Raw genomic sequence first — 18,056 nt, 5'->3', positions numbered from 1 at the left:
GTAGATCTGGTGTGGGAATGTGCATTTCCAGCCAATTCCTTGTGATGCTTGATGCTGCTGGTCTAGGTACCACATATGAGAACCACTAAATTAATAAAACGTTTCACTAATAAAAATAATTGCTACTTTAGCAGGTATGTGTCATGCATTCTTCTAAGCATTTTCTGTATTCACCTCATTTAATCCTCAAAACTACCTTATGATCTAGAAATTATTATTAGCCCCATTTAATTTATAGCTTTTCTTTCTCTCTCTCTCTCTTTTTTTTGGCCACACCTGCAGCATGTGGAAGTTTCCAGACCAGGGATCCAAACCACGACACAGCAGTGACTGGGGCCACAGCATTGACAATGCCAGATCTTAACCCACTGTGCCACAAGAGAACTCCAGTTCCATTTTATAGATAGGAAAATTGAAGTATAGAGAGGCCAAGTAACTTGCTCAAGTTCATACAGTTAGCGAATGAAGAGCTTGTTTTGAACTCAAGCAGTCTGGCTCCACTGCTATAATATGCTGCCTTGCCACCAAGATCTTTCTTATTTATCCATTCAATGAATCTTAATTGAACTAGAGACCTCTAACTGCGACTTTTGCAGTAACTTTCTAACTGTTCTGTCCCTTTCTCCACACTTCCAGAATAATCTTCCCAAGTGCAGCCAAAATCATTTCTCTTCACTGAAACAGTGCCTTGGTTTGTACTTGAGGCAATGCGGGAATAACTCTGATCAATGTTTTTCACCTTTATTTCCCATGACATTGATAGTTCTTGATCTGTTGTGGGGTGTTGTAGTGAGTTCTTTTTGATCCCAAACCGTATTAAAGGTAGCAAGTTGTTTTCTTTAAAAATTAAAGCAGGTCGAAAATCATCTATAAGATTATCCTCACCCATCTGCATTCTGGTATATGTTTTTGGATGTGAGAGAGGGAGGGGGATTACTAGGAACTGTATGTGGCAAGCAGCCTATTTTATCTATGCTTTTGGGTGTACCCATGGGAGTAGGTGCAGTGGGCTGGCATGGGAAATGTTGGTAGGCTGTTGTCATGGCAGAAGAAGCTTTTGAACAACTGAACTCTATGCTTTAGTAGTTAGACTGGACACACTGTGTCTTCCTTCTTCTTGAAATGTCCTTTCCCCATTTTCTCCTGTCAAAATCTCACTGTTTCAAGCTGTATCTCACATACTATCCCTTTGTGGAAGCCTTTCTTAGTCATTGCAGACTAAGATGTGAACACATTCCTGTTTTGAATTTTCTTTGCACTTTGTGCTTTCTTCCTACTTTTGTATTTGCAACTGTCTTTTCTCTCACTCTCTGTTTTTTTTTTTTTTTTTTTTTTTTTGTCTTTTTGCCATTTCTTGGGCTGCTCCTGCGGCATATGGAGGTTCCCAGGCTAGGGGTCTAATCGGAGCTGTAGCCGCTGACCTACACCAGAACCACAGCAACGTGGGATCCAAGCTGCGTCTGTGACCTACACCACAGCTAGGATCCTTAACCCACTGAACAAAGCCAGGGATCAAACCCGCATCCTCATGGTTCCTAGTCAGATTCGTTAACCACTGAGCCACGACGGGAACTCCAATTGTCTTTTCTCTCAAGCTGAAATTCCTGATGGCAATTTATTTAAATTTTTTCCTTTTTCAGCTGCACCCGTAGCATGTGGAAGTTCCCGGGCCAGAGATTGAATCCAAGCCGCAGTAGCGACTTACACCATGGCTGTGGCAACACTGGATCCTTAACCTGCTGTACCACATTGGGAAATCCCAATAGCAGTTTTAGTACTGGTTCTCATATAGGGATGCTGGAAGATACTTAAAAAGGAGGATCTAGTCTGCTATTTTTGTGATTTCACATGAGTCACTTAACATATTTGTAAAAAGTGAGCACCAATGCTTTACATCATAGTTAATACTCCTCTGACTCTCATAATTGGGGTTCCTGGACTGTTTGTAGCTTTGTTATTGGTATCCTTGAACTGACTAGAGTTCCAAGCAATATATTCTGCTCCTACTTGATAAATATGGTACTTGTGTAACTGATGACCTTAAGGAGAAGAGAGACAAATCACATCTTTGAGGAAATGTCTCATAAGACAAGACCCAGGGCTGCCTCAAATTGGCTTTTGCTTAGTTAGTGCTATAAGACTTTGTTATTCAGGGAGTTCCTGTCGTGGCTCAGTGGTTGGCGAATCCCACCAGGAACCATGAGGTTGCGGGTTCGATCCCTGGCCTTGCTCAGTGGGTTAAGGATCCAGCATTGCCGTGAGCTGTGGTGTAGGTCGCAGACGCAGCTCGGATTCTGCATTGCTGTGGCTCTGGCATGGGCTGGTGGCTACAGCTCCAATCCGACCCCTAGCCTGGGAACCTCCATATGCCTCGGGAAGCGCAAAAAGACCAAAAAAAAAAAAAAAAAAAAAAAAAAAGAAGACTTTGTTATTCAGACTTTCAATGCTCAGTTAAGAATTCTAAACTGGCTAAACTTACAAACTCCAGCTGTAAATAAGAAAGGTTTTGATAATGTATTAGTGGCGTTTAAGATGGAGTTTTATGATAAATTTTGGAACTTTTATCATTAGTAGGCTAGATTGGCTTCCCTACTCTAATTAAGATTTATTTTATGAATGAGCATATTTTATTAATCACTCCTGGCATTCTACATAACATTTGTGCAGGACTGGTATTATATATTTTCAAAAGAAAATTATTTTTTTCTTTTTTGGCTGCCCCACAGCATATGTGGTTCCCAGCTTAGGAATCAGATCCAAGCTGTAATTGTGACCAAAGCCACAGCTGTGGCAACACTGGATCCTTAACCCCCTGTGTCAGGCTGGGGACTGAACCTGCATCCTAATGCTCTCAAGACGCCACCGATACTGTTGCACCACAGCAAGAACTCCCTCTATTTTCAAAATTGATAGAATTCGTCAGTGAAGCTTTAGGGGCCTGAGCTTTCTTTTGTGGGAATATTTTAGATTAATATTTCAATTCCTTTGTTATAGACCTGTTCAGATCTTCTGTTTCTTTATGGGTCGGCTTTGGTATTTTGTGTCTTTCTAGGAATTTATCATTTCCTCTAAATTGTCTAATTTGTTGGCATAAAGTTAACATTTTATTATAATCATTTTATTATCTGTAAAGTTGGCAGTGAGGGCTCTTGTTTCATTCCTGACTTCAGTGATTTGTATCTTCGATCTCTCTCTTTTTTTCAACTGGTCAGAATAGCTAAAAGTTTATCAGTTCATCAATGTTTTCAAAGAAACTCAATCTTTTAGTTTCATTGATTTTAATATATTTTTTCTTTTATTTCATGAATGTTCACTCTGATCTTTATTATTTCTTTCTGGACAAGAATACCACAGAACCCCTATTCTTATCCAAGATAGTAGTTTTTCATGGATGTACTCTTCTAAATTTGTTATTGCCCTTTGGTTGATTCTAGAGTCCTAAAATAGTAGTTTTGGACAATTTCCCCTGGTTTTATAGGTTTTTTTTTTTTGAAAGATGATTCGTTGACCTCTTCACTCTGCCATTACTGCAAGATCCTCATAGTACTTTGGATTTAAAATTTTGACCTACTTTGATGAAAGGTGCTAGTTGCAACATGTAAACTTGATATTGCTTTTAACTTTACTGATGGAAATAAATAGATGTTTCTTTTTCAAGGGCAAGTAACAGTAGGTCTTTATTCCAACAGCTAGGAAGATGCAAAGGGCCTTTTTCAAAAAGGACATTGCTTCCTTAGAAAATGATCTGGGAAAAGTATTTATGCTCCTATGCTTTTTCGTTTGTTTGTTTTTGGGTTTTTTTTTTTGCCTTTTAAGGCTGCACCCGTGGCATATGGAGACTCCTGGCCTAGGGGTCGAATCAGAGCTGTAGCCACCAGCCCACACCACAGCCACAGCAACGCCAAATCTGAGCTGTGTCTGTGACCTACACCACAGCTCATGGCAACACTGGATCCTTAATCTACTGAGTGAGGTTAGGGATTGGACCTGTGTTATCATGGATGCTAGTCAGATTCGTTTCTGCTGAGCCACCATGGGAACTCCAAGGTCTTTATCTTCTGAGAGTGAAGAGATTCTTCTACCAAAACATGGTTATTTTTAATAGCATCAATCAAGCCTTTGCAGTGTGAAAATTGCAGATCAAAAGATGTAAGAGCCAATTGCATTTGGTATCCTGTGATTCTCTCAAAGGGTGATAGTTTGGGAGTTCCCACTTTGGCTCAATAGGCTAAAGACCTGGCATTGTCTCTGTGAGGATGCAGGCTTGATCCTTGGCCTTGCTCAGTGGGTTAAAGATCTGGTGTTGCAACAAGGTACAGCATAGGATGCTACAGCACTCTGATTTGATCTCTGTCTTGGGAGCTTCCATATGCCACAGGGTTAGCCATAAAAAGAGAAGGAAAAAAAAAAAAAAAAAGGATGAGCGTTTATGAGTTCTAAAAGACATGGATCAGAGATTCAGAAGGACAAACTGCAATGTTTTTGGCCAAGGTGTTTTTAAAGGGTCTAAAATTTTTGCTAATTAGATCTTAATAATGCTATTAGTGTGTCCAACTAAACCAGAGGATTGAGATTGGTAAATACAGTAAAAGTGTTATAAAAGCAACCCAGCACTATCTGACCAGTAAAATGAATTCCTTAATCATTGGATTAATGGAGGTCCTATGTTTTGGGGTGAGTACCCCAACGATATTCCTTTCCTTTTCATATGGAAAAAAGAAAAAGGGAATTAGATATTTGGGATGCCCAAGGGCAGGTGGGCTCATGAAACTCTCCTTTAAGGCCTTAAAATCTATGTTTTCTGGTTCTTTCCATCAAATTGGGTCAGGGTGGTTGTTTTTTAGTAAAGCATACAGAGAGAGAAATTTGGAACCCAATTTCAGCAATAACCAATTTATCCTAAGAAAACCTCACAGCTGGTACTTAGTTTGGGGGTTTGGAAAATGTAGAACACCATGAAGTCTACCCAGATCTAGGTGTAGCTCTTATTCTGATATCAGAGGCCCTAAATATCAAACCTGGGTTTGGGAAAACTGCAGTTTGTCCTCAGTGAACTTACTTCTTTAAGGCTAAAAGCTTTTAGCAAAAGTCAATGTTGTCCTCCCGTGGGGAGGCTTGAGAAGAAGAGCAAAGAAGCAAATCATCCACATATTGCAAAGTAGAACCTCTAGGGAACTTTATATCATCCAGATCAGCCTTCAGGATTTGTGAGAAACAAGGACGCTCAGTTAAAACCCAGAAGCATTTCTGTCCAGGTGAGTTGTTTTTCTTCCCAAGTGAAGGCAAAGTGGTATTGGCTAGATTTATCTACTGGAATATTAAAGAATTCACTACGTACATCAATTACAGTAAAGAATTTACCCTGGTGGGAGTGGATATTAGTAATGCGTAAGGGTTAGGAATAACAGGATGACAGGGATAACAATGCTTTTTATTGCTTGAAGTCCTGGATAAAGGTCCACCCTTGGCCCTTAGGTTTTATCAGCAGTGAACAGAGACTAGTAAAAAGGATAATAAGGTTGTGAGCTGTGTAATCTTCTATTAGGAGCTCCATGCATTGAAGGGCTTCTTTATTTATAGGTTATTGATTAATTCTTTGAGGAGGTTTTGAAGGAACTGTTTCAGTCGTGATGGGAGGTGTGCTGTGAATTTGCCAATATCAGTTGGAGACTGCCAATAGGGAGGATGATAGCTTCTGATTCAATAGGGATCATAGATGGGTGTTTTCAGGATCATTTCTAGTGCTGTGAGAGATGGGGCAAATAAAAGACATCAAAGAGTCATTTATTTATATTTACTTAAACATCTTTACTTTGTTTGTTTGGTCATGCCCATGGCATGCAGAAATTCTTGGGCCGGGGATGAAACCTGTACCACAGCAGCGACCTGAGCCACAGCTGGGACAATGCCAGATCCTTAACCTATTGCACCACCAGGGAATCCCCATCAAATCCCCATTTAATTCACCTGGTTGGCTGCTTTCATGACTCAGAGTCTAAAATTATTATTTCCCCCTTTTGGTAGCAAGAAATTCTGACATGATACCTCACTAGGAAGTCTCACCCTAGTGAATGGGTAGAGAAGGAGGCACTGAGGAGAAAGGGGTGTGTGTGTATCTCTAACAAAAGGGAATAGGTTCAGACACAGGAACTTTTTTTTTTTTTTTTTTTTTTTTTGTATTTTTGCCATTTCTTGGGCCGCTCCTGCGGCATATGGAGGTTCCCAGGCTAGGGGTCCAATCAAACCTGTAGCCGCTGGCCCGCGCCAGAGCCACAGCAACACAGGATCTGAGCTGTGTCTGCAACCTACACCACAGCTCAGGGCAACGCCAGATCCTTAACCCACTGAGCAAGGGCAGGGATCAAACTCGCAACCTCATGGTTCCTAGCTGGACCACGATGGGAACTCCAAGACACAGGAACTTCTTAAGATTCATCAGATCCCTTCTATTTGAACTGTGTAAGTACTCCAAGGCAGCACTGCTTTCTATCTGTAGGGTTGAGCACTGAGAGGGTGGCTCTGGTGTCAGGAATGGAAGAGATTTATCTGCAATCTGGAGAACTATTTCTCCAAGCCAATTAAGAGGCAGGATTGGGAAGAGCCCCTGTAATTCCTTGGAGCCCCATTGTTGAGATTCAAGAGGACATTGGAAAGGCTGGTTAGAGGGCTGCCAGTGCCTGAAGTGGTGGAATTTGTAAAATCCCTTTTCCAGTGTCCTAGCTCTTTGCAGTAATAGCAGAAACTAGAGGGTTTTGTTTTTGTTTAGGGACCTTCAATTACTGGAGTCGAGGTTTAAGAGTTGTGGTGGTTTTCCTTACAGGTGACTCATCTGGAGTGTGGGAGCACTGGTATGCCAGATTAACTTAATCTGGAGTGGATATAATTTCCCATTCCATTCTGGCCTTTTTTACTGGAAGGGAAAAGTGCCAGTTCATCTCATTAATAATTATAGAGTTAAAAGCCACCTGGGTGGAATTAACATCTGAAGAAAAACCAGAATTTTCTTTAAAAATAATTGGAAGTCAGTTGCAACAGTTATGAACAGTTTCATCAGTTTTCTTTGTGTGCAAGATTAAATTTTGTTCCAATTAATAGGCTTTGGAAAAGCCCTAGGAATTGCTCAGTGAAGTTCCTTAGTGATTGGCCAGGCCTGATGACATAACAAGGTAGTAGGCTGGCTTCCCGTTTGTAATTCTAGAGAACTTTTAGGATTTTTTTTTTAGTGACCGTTTTCCATCCAATAGAGGGCCTGGCCTTCACTGACAAGCTTATGACCTGACTGATATAAGTCAGAGAAACCAGATAGGTAAGTCTGAATGACTAAATTCCATAGGAAATCTATGAGAATCTTTGGTAACTTTGGGAAGAACTTTGACTCACAGTTCAGCGTTAGTCCAGGGAATATAAGAAATTAAGAGTTTAGCCTCTGGATCCTCAGAAGGCTTATTTATTTATTTTTTTAAAGGAGAATTTCTTTTCTTTGTTTCGTGCAGGGTATGGAAATTCCCGGGACCAGGGATCAAATCTGAGCTAGAGCTGTGTCCTATGCCACAGGTGCAACAAAGCCAAATCCTTAACCCACTGTACCCGGCTGGGGATGAACCACTGCCTCTGCAGAGACTAGCTAGATTCCCTAGCCACAGCAGGAACTCCCCAGAAGGCTTAATTTTATTTTAAAAAATTTTTATTTTATTTTATTTTATTTTATTTTTGTCTTTTTGCTATTTCTTGGGCAACTCCCATGGCATATGGAGGTTCCCAGGCTAGGGGTCGTGGTTCCTAGTTGGATTCGTTAACCACTGCGCCACAATGGGAACTCCCAGAAGGCTTAATTTTAAAGGGACAGCTTCTACTAAGTTCAGAGGAAAAGGGAGTGGGGAGTTTCAGAGAAAAAGGGAAGTTCAGGAATTCCCTTTGTGGCGCAGTGGTTAAGATCCATGAGGATGCAGGTTTGATCCCTGGCTTCACTCAGTGTGAGCTGTAGTGTAGGCTACACATGAGGCTTGGATCCAGTGTTGCTGTGGCTGTGGCTGGCAGCTGTAGCTTTGATTTGATCCCTAACCTGGGAACTTTCATATGCCTTGGGGCAGCCCTAAAAAGCAAAAAAAAAAAAAAAAAAAAGCAAAAAAAGGGAAGTTCAAAGAAAAAACTGGAGGAACTGAGGGCATAGAAGGAAAGAGGAAGATGGCACTGGAGGTGGAGCCTGAGACAAAGAAGCCAGGAAGAAGAGCCTGAGGCTTTGGGAGCCATTTTTTTCTTTCTTTAATTGTTTGTTTGCCTCAGTTAAACTTAAAATCTTATTTTGTAGAAAGGCAGTTTTAGGTTCAGAAACTTAAAAATACTAATCAAAATAGACATGGAGTTCCTATTGTGGCTCAGTGGGTTAAAGACCCAACATTGTTTATGTGAGGATGTGGGTTAGATCCCTGGCCTTGCTGAGTGGGTTAAGGATCTGGATCTGGCATTGCTACGAGCTGTGGTATAGGCCAGCAGCTGCAGCTCCAATTTGACCCCTAGCCTGGGAACTTCCATATGCCACAGGTATGGCCCTAAAAAAAAAAAAAAAAAAAAAAAGGGGCATTCCATTCAGTTCTGGATATTTTATTTTATTTTTTAAAATCATATATATATATATATATATATATAATATATATTACTACTGTACAGCATGGTGACCCAGTTACACTTACATGTATACATTCTTTTTTCTCACATTACATGTTCTGTCATAAGTGGCTAGACAGAGTTCCCAGTGCTACACAGCAGGATCCCATTGCTAATCCATCCCAAAGGCAACATTCTGCATCTATTTACCCCAAGCTCCCAGTCCCTCCCACTCCCTCCCCTTCCTCCTAGGCAACCACAAATCTATTCTCCAAGTCCATGATTTTCTTTTCTGTGGAAAATTTCCTTTGTGCTTTATTCCAGATATAAATGATATCAGACGGTATTTGTCTTTCTCTTTCTGACTTACTTCACTCAGGATGAGAGTCTCTAGTTCCATCCATGTTGCTGTAAATGGCATTATTTCTTTTTTATGGCTGAGTAGTATTCCATTGTGTATATATACCACATCTTCCTAATCCAATCATCTGTCAGTGGATATTTGGGTTGTTTCCATGTCTTGGCTATTGTGAATAGCGCTGCAAAGAACATGCAGGTGCATGTGTATTTTTTAAGAAGAGTTTTGTCTGGATATATGCCCAAGAGTGGGATTGCTGGGTCATATGGTAGTTCTATGTATAGATTTCTAAGGTATCTCCAAACTGTTCTCTATAGTGGTTGTACCAGCTTACATTCCCACCAATAGTGTAGGAGGGTTCCCTTTTCTCCACACACCCTCTGGCATTTGTTATTTGTGGACTTATTAATGATGGCCATTCTGACTGGTATAAGGTGGTATCTCGTGGTAGTTTTGATTTGCATTTCTCTAATAATCAGTGATGTTGAGTGTTGTTTCAAGTGCTTTTTGGCCATCTGTATATCTTCTTTGGAGAAATGTCTATTCAGATCTTTTCCCATTTTTCCATTGGGTTGTTGGCTTTTTTGCTGTTGAGTTGTATAAGTTGTTTGAATATTTTAGAGATTAGGCCCTTGTCAGTTGCATCATTTGAAACTATTTTCTCCCATTCTGTAAGTTGTCTTTTGTGTTTGTTTGTTTTGTTTTACTGAGGATACTTTATTTGCTGGTAGAAGTTGCTAAAAATGCACAGAACAAATACCAATAGAAAATGTACTGTATTTGAATCTCCCTGTTCTATATAAAGTCAATGGTGTACAGCATCTGTTGGAAAAAAAAAGGCTGCATGGACACTTCTTATTTTATGCCTCCTTATAAATAAAAATAAACCTTTTTATTCAAGATGTAAGTTGTCTTTTTGTTTTCTTTTTGGTTTTCTTTGCTGTGCAAAAGCTTGTCAGTTTGATTAGGTCCCATTGGTTTATTTTTGCTTTTATTTCTATTGCTTTGGGAGACTGACCTGAGAAAACATTTGTAAGGTTGATGTCAGAGAATGTTTTGCCTATGTTCTCTTCCAGGAGTTTAATGGTGTCTTGTCTTATATTTAAGTCTTTCAGCCATTTTGAGTTTATTTTTGTGCATGGTGTGAGGGTGTATTGTAGTTTCATTGATTTCAACAGTTGCTGAAAAGACTGTCTTTTTCTCATTTTATATTATTGCCTCCTTTGCCAAAGATTAGTTGACCATAGGTGTCTGGTGGATATTTTATTTTTATTTATTTATTTATTTATTTATTTATTTATTTAGTCTTTTTGTCTCTTTAGGGCGAACACCTGCAGCATATGGAGGTTCCAAGGTTAGGGGTCGAATTGGAGCTGTAGCCACCAGCCTATGCCACAGCCATAGCAACGCACCATCTAAGCCGAGTCTTTGACCTATATCACAGCTCACAGCAATGCCAGATCCTTAACCCACTGAATGAGGCCAGGGATAGGACCCAAGTCCTCATGGATGCTAGTTGGGTTCGTTAACTGCTGAGCCATGATGGGAACTCCCAGTTTTAGAGCTAGTGTAGTACAATTTGGTTTTAGGAAAATTAAGTTTGGGGATTTCAAAAGATCCCCATAATGGCCATTGATATTCTAAATTACCCTTGGTTAGGCCAGTCCATTTAGTCAGAAATGTGCATGAGGAAGGACAATGGTTTTTAAACACAAAATCAGCCAGAGTCCATGTCAGGTGGGGTGCTCTCAAAATATTTAGATGACTGGAATCTTATTTCTCAGAGGTTTTTTCCCCAGAGTAAAATAATAATTTTCAACAACTTACAGTTCAAACAACTCAATTCAAACAGCTTAAACAACTCAATTCAAACAGCTTAAGCAATTCAAATATCTCAAACAACTTAAAACTCAAGAAACCTGCAGCTAATACTGGCCAGTTTTAAGGGATCAGCTTGGTCCTGGAGGAGCCATACTGAAGGCTTCTCAGCCAGTTTCTGTAGAACAGCCCTTATTCCAAAGGAGTGGGCCAAAGGCTGAACTGGCACAGTTTTAGTGAAGCAGCCCCTGCTCCTGAAGGAATGGGCTGAAGTCTTCTCAGCCAGCTTCAGTTGAAATAGTCTGATCTCAAAATTAGACCAAAGTGCCAAATGAGTACTCACATTCAAAGCGAGGCCCTTGAAATAGAGGGAAAAACCTTAAAATAGATCCTGAATGAGTCCTGGACAGTTTCTTCTTTTTTTTTTTTTTTTTTTTTTTTTGTCTTTTTGCTATTTCTTGGGCTGCTCCGGCATATGGAGATTCCCAGGCTAGGGGTCAAATCGGAGCTGTAGCCACTGGCCTACACCAGAGCCACAGCAATGCGGGATCCGAGCCACATCTGCAGCCTACACCACAGCTCACGGCAACGCCGGATCGTTAACCTGCTGAGCAAGGGCAGGGACCGAACCCGCAACCTCATGGTTCCTAGTTGGATTCATTAACCACTGTGCCACGATGGGAACTCCCTGGACAGCTTCTAATACAAAGAGGGTGGAAGCTTGAATCCAGGAGAAAGATTTAACTTCAAACTCCAGAGTCAGTTTGAAAAGCAGTGAGTTAAATGGGCTCAACTGTAGATACTGCACCTGTTTGCTCACCTGCCCCAGAGCTATCATGGATCTTCTCTGCTCCCCATGTGGGCAATTAAAATGTTGACCTAAAACAAATAGACTAAAAGTTACTTTTCCAGAAAAAAAATGGGTTTATTTAGGATCTGCAGAAAATTGCAATTGGAGTCTGCAACCATGGCAAGACTCCATATAGCAAGGGAAGAAGAACAGTTTTATAGGGGAAAAGGAAGTGGAGAGGGCTATAGTAAACAAAAAGCCATGGCTTTCACTGGCTGAGTTGTTGCCAGGAAAGAAGAGAGTCTTTTTTCTTCTTCTTGGGCTCTGCTGTCCTCATAGGGTTTGAGAACTCCCCTTTCTGGCCTCCCAGCTTGATTTAATTGGGACTTCTGTTTATTCATTTTTACAGTGGTGGCTAAAGTATTTTTATAGGTGTCACAAAAAACATTCTTTTGGCCATGCCCATGGCATGTGGAAGTTTCTAGGCTGGGGATTGAACACATGCTTCAGTAGTAACCAAAGCCACAGAGGTGACAGTGCAGGATCCTTAACCTGCTGAGCCACCAGGGAACTCCTCCACAAAATTTTTACAATGAAAAGCTTTGAGGTGTAGTGAAATTTCAGATAATGTCATTTTAGATGAAAATGTGTTAAGTAGTTGCTATATATCTTATATACACCATTTTTCCCCCTTGCCACATAGGATGATTTTAATAGTTTTTGACTATTGATGATATTTACTATTAACAATATTTATTATAGTTGAGGTAATGAAAAATAATTATCTGAACATTTTAATAAAACTTGGTAAATAAGTTATTTTTTTAACAGACTTTTTAACCCTTTTAAATAAACACACTATATTATTTAGATTTCTGAGACTTAGGGATTCAAGAAACCTGGCATTCAGTATCTCCACATAGGAATGATGATAGGTTAAGAAAACTCTTGTTCCTGTAAAATGTTTATCCAGAAAATAGTTTGAGGTGACTTGTCAAGTAAGCAATATTTTGGATAACCATAACATCTACATTCTAAGTTATATAATATTCAAGGCATTCATTAAAATAAAGAACTCAACATGTCTAACTGATGGTATATGGCTTAATTGTTAGCTATAGAATTATTTAGGGAGGACTGTTTATTGCTTATTAATTCATATCCTTTGGTCTATTAAAATGCAAAGGAAGTCTTTTCCTTGTTCCTAAAGAAAAAGAAACCTTACTGGTGACCCAAATTTAAATATTTCTGGTTAGAAAATGATCTCAGGTGTATGTTGAACAGTTTCTTGACATTTTTACATGGCTATCTTTCTTTGATGTCTTGTTTTTTCTTTTTATGGCCATACCCACAGCATATGGAAGCTCCTGGGCCAGAGATGAATCTGAGCCACAGCTTCAACCCAAGCCACATCCTTAACCCAGTGTGCTGGCAGGGAATCAAACTCGCACCCACAGTGACCTGAGCTCCTACAGTCGGAGTCTTAACCTATTGCGCCTCTGTGGGAACTCCTTTGATGTCTTTTTATAATCCAGATTTCACTTTTTGGGGGACTCTGTGTGAAATAAAATTATTTACCAAAAAATGAAAACTGCTAGCAGTAGTCATACTGCTACTGCTACTACTTGGCATGTTCTACTACTATTAATAATAATAATACACTGGTCATAGTAGACCTTACATTTATGTGTTACTGGTTTTTTTTTTTTTTTTTTTTGCTTTTTAGGGCTGTACCTGAGACCATTACCAGGATAGGGGTCTAATCGGAGCTATAGCTGCCGACCTACGCCACAGCCAGAGCAATGCTGGATCCAAGCCGCATCTGCGACCTGCACTACAGTTTATGGCAATGCCGGATCCTTAACTCACTGAGCAAGGCCAGGGATCTAACTTGAAACCTCATGGTTCCTAGTCGGATTCATTTCCTCTGTGCCACGATGGGAACTCCTATGCATTACTGTTTACACAATATTTTCACAAGGCATTTTATAACTCTCCACAGAAATTTTGAGTAAGAAGGGCTGCTTTACTTTCAAAATAAGCTAACAGTGATAATTATTCTTCCAAAAGAAGCCCATGGGAGTTCCAGTTGTGGTGCAATGGGATCTGCCGTATCTTGGGAGTACTGGGATGCAGGCTCGATCCCCAGCCTGGCACAGTTGGTTAGGGATCTGCCGTTGCTGCAGATGAGGCTTAGGTCGAAACTCTGGCTGGGATCTGATCTCTGGCCTGTGAACTCCATATGCTGCGGGGCAGCCAAAAAACAAACAAAAAATAAAACAAAACAAAAAACGAAAGAAGGCCATGGACTACTCAGTAAATTTAATTTTTTTTTTTTTTTTTTTTTTTTTTTTGTCGTTTCTTGGGCTGCTCCCGTGGCATATGGAGGTTCCCAGGCTAGGGGTCAAATCGGAGCTGTAGCCTCCGGCCTATGCCAGAGCCACAGCAACGTGGGATCTGAGCTGCGTCTGCAACCTACACCACAGCTCACGGCAACGCCAGATGGTTAACCCACTGAGCAAGGGCAGGGATCGAACCCGCAACCTCATGGTTCCTAGTCGGATTTGTTAACCACTGCGCCACGACGGGAACTCCTCAGTAAATTTAATATCAATTTGTCTGGTGAGAAAAAGTAGAACCTTTTTTCTTATGATGCATTTCAGGTTCTACTCTTAAAATGCAGTGTTAAAACTGTCCTGGAGGACTTCCCAGGTCTTTCTGAGATAAATATGGTTTTCTTTTAAAGCATAGCTTCCTTTTTCAGAAGCTGGACACTGCAGAAGTCCATATCTCAGAGAACATTATACAATAATGCTTACCCACAACTGAGATTCTCAGCACTAGGTGACTTGTTATAGGAAATGTTAATGTGAAATTCTCCATCAGTTGTCTACACCTATTACTTTGAATTCAACTCACATTTTATAATGCATGAGTTCCATGAAGAACTTTTAGAAGCCAAGTAAAAAATTTAAATAACATTAAGAACTTTGGGGGAGTTCCCATCATGGCTCGGCCGTAATGAATCTGACTAATATCCATGAGGATGCTGGTTTGATCCTGGCCCTGCTCGGTGGGTTAGAGATCCTGCATTGCCGTGAACTGTGGTATAGGTCATAGGCATGGTTTGGATCCATTGTTACTGTGGCTGTGGTGTAGGCCAGCAGCTGCAGCTCCGATTTGACCTCTAGTCTGTTCTAATTCAAAAAGATACATGCAGCCCAGTGTTCACAGCAGCATTATTTGTAGTAGCCAAGATTAGAAGCAATTTAAGTATCCATTAATAGATGAATGGATAAAGAAGATGTCACGCTGGAATGTTACTCAGCCATAAAAAAGAATGACATTCTGCCAGTGGCCACAATATGGATGAACCTAGAGGGTAATATGCTTAGTGAAATAAGTCAGAGAGAGAGACAAACACTGTATGTTATCACTCATATGTGGAAGCTAAAAAATAAAATGAATGAATATAACAAAGCAGAGACAGTTTCACATATAGAGAACAAATTAGTGGTTATCAGCGGGGAGAGTGAAGGGGGAGGGGCAAGGTGGGGTAGGGGCTAAAAGATACAAACTCAATATGTATAAAAGAAATAAGCATCAAGGATAGTACAGTACAGGGAACTGTGGGCACTATTTTATAATAACTTCCAATAGAGTATAACCTATCAAAATATTGCATCACTGTATTGTACACTTGAAACTAATACTGTAAACCAACTACACTAAAATGTAAAAAAATTGTGTAAAAGTGAAAAAAAAAAGGACTTTGGTATTTTATGACATTTTGAGAAAGAAAAAAACCCAAAAACAAGCAACAGCTTTGTCTTTGAGCAATGCTTCTGCTGAGAACGTATCCGGAAGTTCTCTGCTTTTTCTAGGCAGAAAAGCAGTAGCAATGAAGTGTTCTAAGACCCCCATTTGTGTTTCCCTTAGAAAATATCCGCTAAATACCAAACATATGCCTGGTGTGCTGTGACGGGGATCTGAAGACAGTAAATCATGGTGTTAATGATATGCACTGTCTGGTTTGGGCAAGAGGCAGGAACGACAAACACAATGCTTTCTAAACATTTTTATTTTATGATTTTTATTTTTTCCATTATAGTTGACTTACAGTGTTCTGTCAATTTCTGCTGTACAGACCCATCATGCACACACACATAAATATTCTTTTTCTCATGTTATCCTCCATCCTGTTCCTTCACAAGTGACTGGATGTAGCTTCCTGTGCTATACAGCAGGATCTCATTGCTTATCCACAACAGATGCAATCGCCTGCATCAATTAACCCCAGATTTCCAGTCCATCCCACTCCCTCCCCTGCCCCCTTAGCAACCACAAGACTGTTCGCCAAGTCCATGAGTTCCTTTTCTGTGAAAAAGTTCATTTGTGCCATATATTAGATTCTAGATATGTAATATCATATGGTGTTTGTCTTTCTCATTCTGACTTACTTCACTTAGTGTGAGAGTCTCTAGTTCCACCTACGTTGCTGCAAGTGGCATTGTTTTGTTCTTTTTTATGGCCGAGTACTATTCCATTGTGTATATGTACCACATCTTCTTTTTAAAAAATTTTTAGTTTTACTGAAATATAGTTTACAATGTGATAATTCCTGCTGAACAACAAAGTAATTCAATTATGCATATACACACTTCCATTCTTTTTTCAGATTCTTTTCCTATGTAGATTATCACAGAATATTGGGTAGAGTTCCCTGTGCTATACAGCAGTTCCAGTCATTCCATAAGCCACAGTGTGCATATGCCAATCCCAAACCCCAATCCACCCCTCCCCCCACCTATTTCCTTTAACCATTGTTTGTGTTCGACTTCTTTTACTCAGTATGGTTTTTGTTTGTTTGTTTGTTTTTTGTTTTTTAGAGCTGCACCCAGTGCACATGCGGGTTTCCAGGTCAGGGGGTCAAATAGGAGCCACAGCTGCTGGCCCAGGCCACAGCCACAGCAATGCAGGATTCAAGCCGAGTCTGCAACCTAACCACAGCTCACAGCAATGCCAGATCCCTAACCCACTGAGCGAGGCTGGGGCCTGAACCCACAATCTCATGGTCCCTAGTCAGATTTGTTTCTGCTGTGCCACGGCAGGAACTACATACTCAGCTTGTTTTTGAGATGTAATCGCTCATTGTTGAGTTTATCAATAGTTCCTTTTTATGGTTAACAATCCACCATATAGATATGTGCCAATATTTTTTTGCTTTTTAGAAAATTACTGAATGAATTTTATTACATTTATAGTTGTACAACGATCATCACAACCCAATTTTATAGCGTTTCAATCCCAAACCCTCAGCACATCCCCCAATCCCCCAACCTGTCTCATTTGGAAAACATAAATTTTTCAAAGTCCGTGAGTCAATATCTGTTCTGTAAAGAAGTTAATTGTGTCATTTTTTTAGATTCCACATGTGATAGCATATGATGTTGGTGTCTCATTGTCTGACTGACTTCACTTAGCATGATAATTTCTAGATCTATCCATGTTGCTGCAGATGCCATTATTTCTTTCCTTTTAATGGGTAAGTAATATTCCATTGTGTATATGTATTGAATCTTCTTTATCCACTCCTATGTTTCCATGTCTTGGCTATTGGATATAGTGCTGCAATGAACATTGGAGTACATGTATCTTAAAAAAAAATTTTTTTTTGTCTTTTTGCCTTTTCTAGGGCCACTCCCGTGGCATATGGAGGTTCCCAGGCTAGGGGTCCAATCGGAGCTACAGCTGTGGGCCTACACCACAGCCACAGCAAAGTAGGATCTGAGCTTCATCTGCAACCTACACCATAGCTCACGGCAACGCCGGATCCTCAACCCACTGAGCGAGGCCAGGGATAGAACCTGCAAACTCATGATTCCTAGTCAGATTCGTTTCCACCGAGCCACGACAGGAACTCCTCTGGCAATTTCTTGAGCCCAAGAAACCAAGAGACTGAACAGGTAGAGAAAGGTCTTATTTAGATTGGAACAGGCTCTGCTCTTATAACATGTGCTAAAAAAGGAAGTGGTTTATCCTTAGTTATACATTTAATGTTAAATACATTGGGTTCTTTGTTCAAAGACAAAGTTTCTTTTATCTTCTCTCTGGAATGTAATTGTCTACTGGTTAAATTTAGTCAATAAATTATACTTGTTGTAGGATATGAAATTTATTTATTTATTTATTTATTTTTGTCTTTTTCTAGGGCCGCACGTATGGTATATGGAGGTTCCCAGGCTAGGGATCTAATTGGAGATATAGCCACCAGCCACAGCACTGCGGGATCCAAGCTGAGTCTGCAACCGACACCACAGCTCATGGCAACTCTGGATCCTTAACCCCCTGAGCGAGGCCAGGGATCGAACCCACAACCTCATGGTTCCTAGTCGGATTCATTAACCACTGACCCACGATGGGAACTCCGAAATTTATTCATTTAGATTGTAAATGAACTATGTTCATCAGATTCATCACTATACA

At 40.2% G+C, this 18,056-nt stretch overlaps 1 long non-coding RNA gene across 1 annotated transcript in view; it reads left to right on the top strand.

The window, feature by feature from the left end:
• The window catches only part of LOC146396078 (uncharacterized), a 1,511,729-nt gene that overhangs the window by 896,622 nt on the left and 597,051 nt on the right, over positions 1-18,056 (top strand). The window lies entirely within an intron of this gene.

This window comes from Sus scrofa, chromosome 15 (genome assembly GCF_054392235.1).
Source record: "Sus scrofa isolate SSC_HxYL_T2T_F1_AM1 chromosome 15, Sscrofa_HxYL_maternal_Yorkshire_Landrace_v2.0, whole genome shotgun sequence".
Lineage (NCBI taxonomy): Eukaryota > Metazoa > Chordata > Mammalia > Artiodactyla > Suidae > Sus > Sus scrofa.
This window is presented reverse-complemented; position numbering and strand designations above follow the sequence as displayed.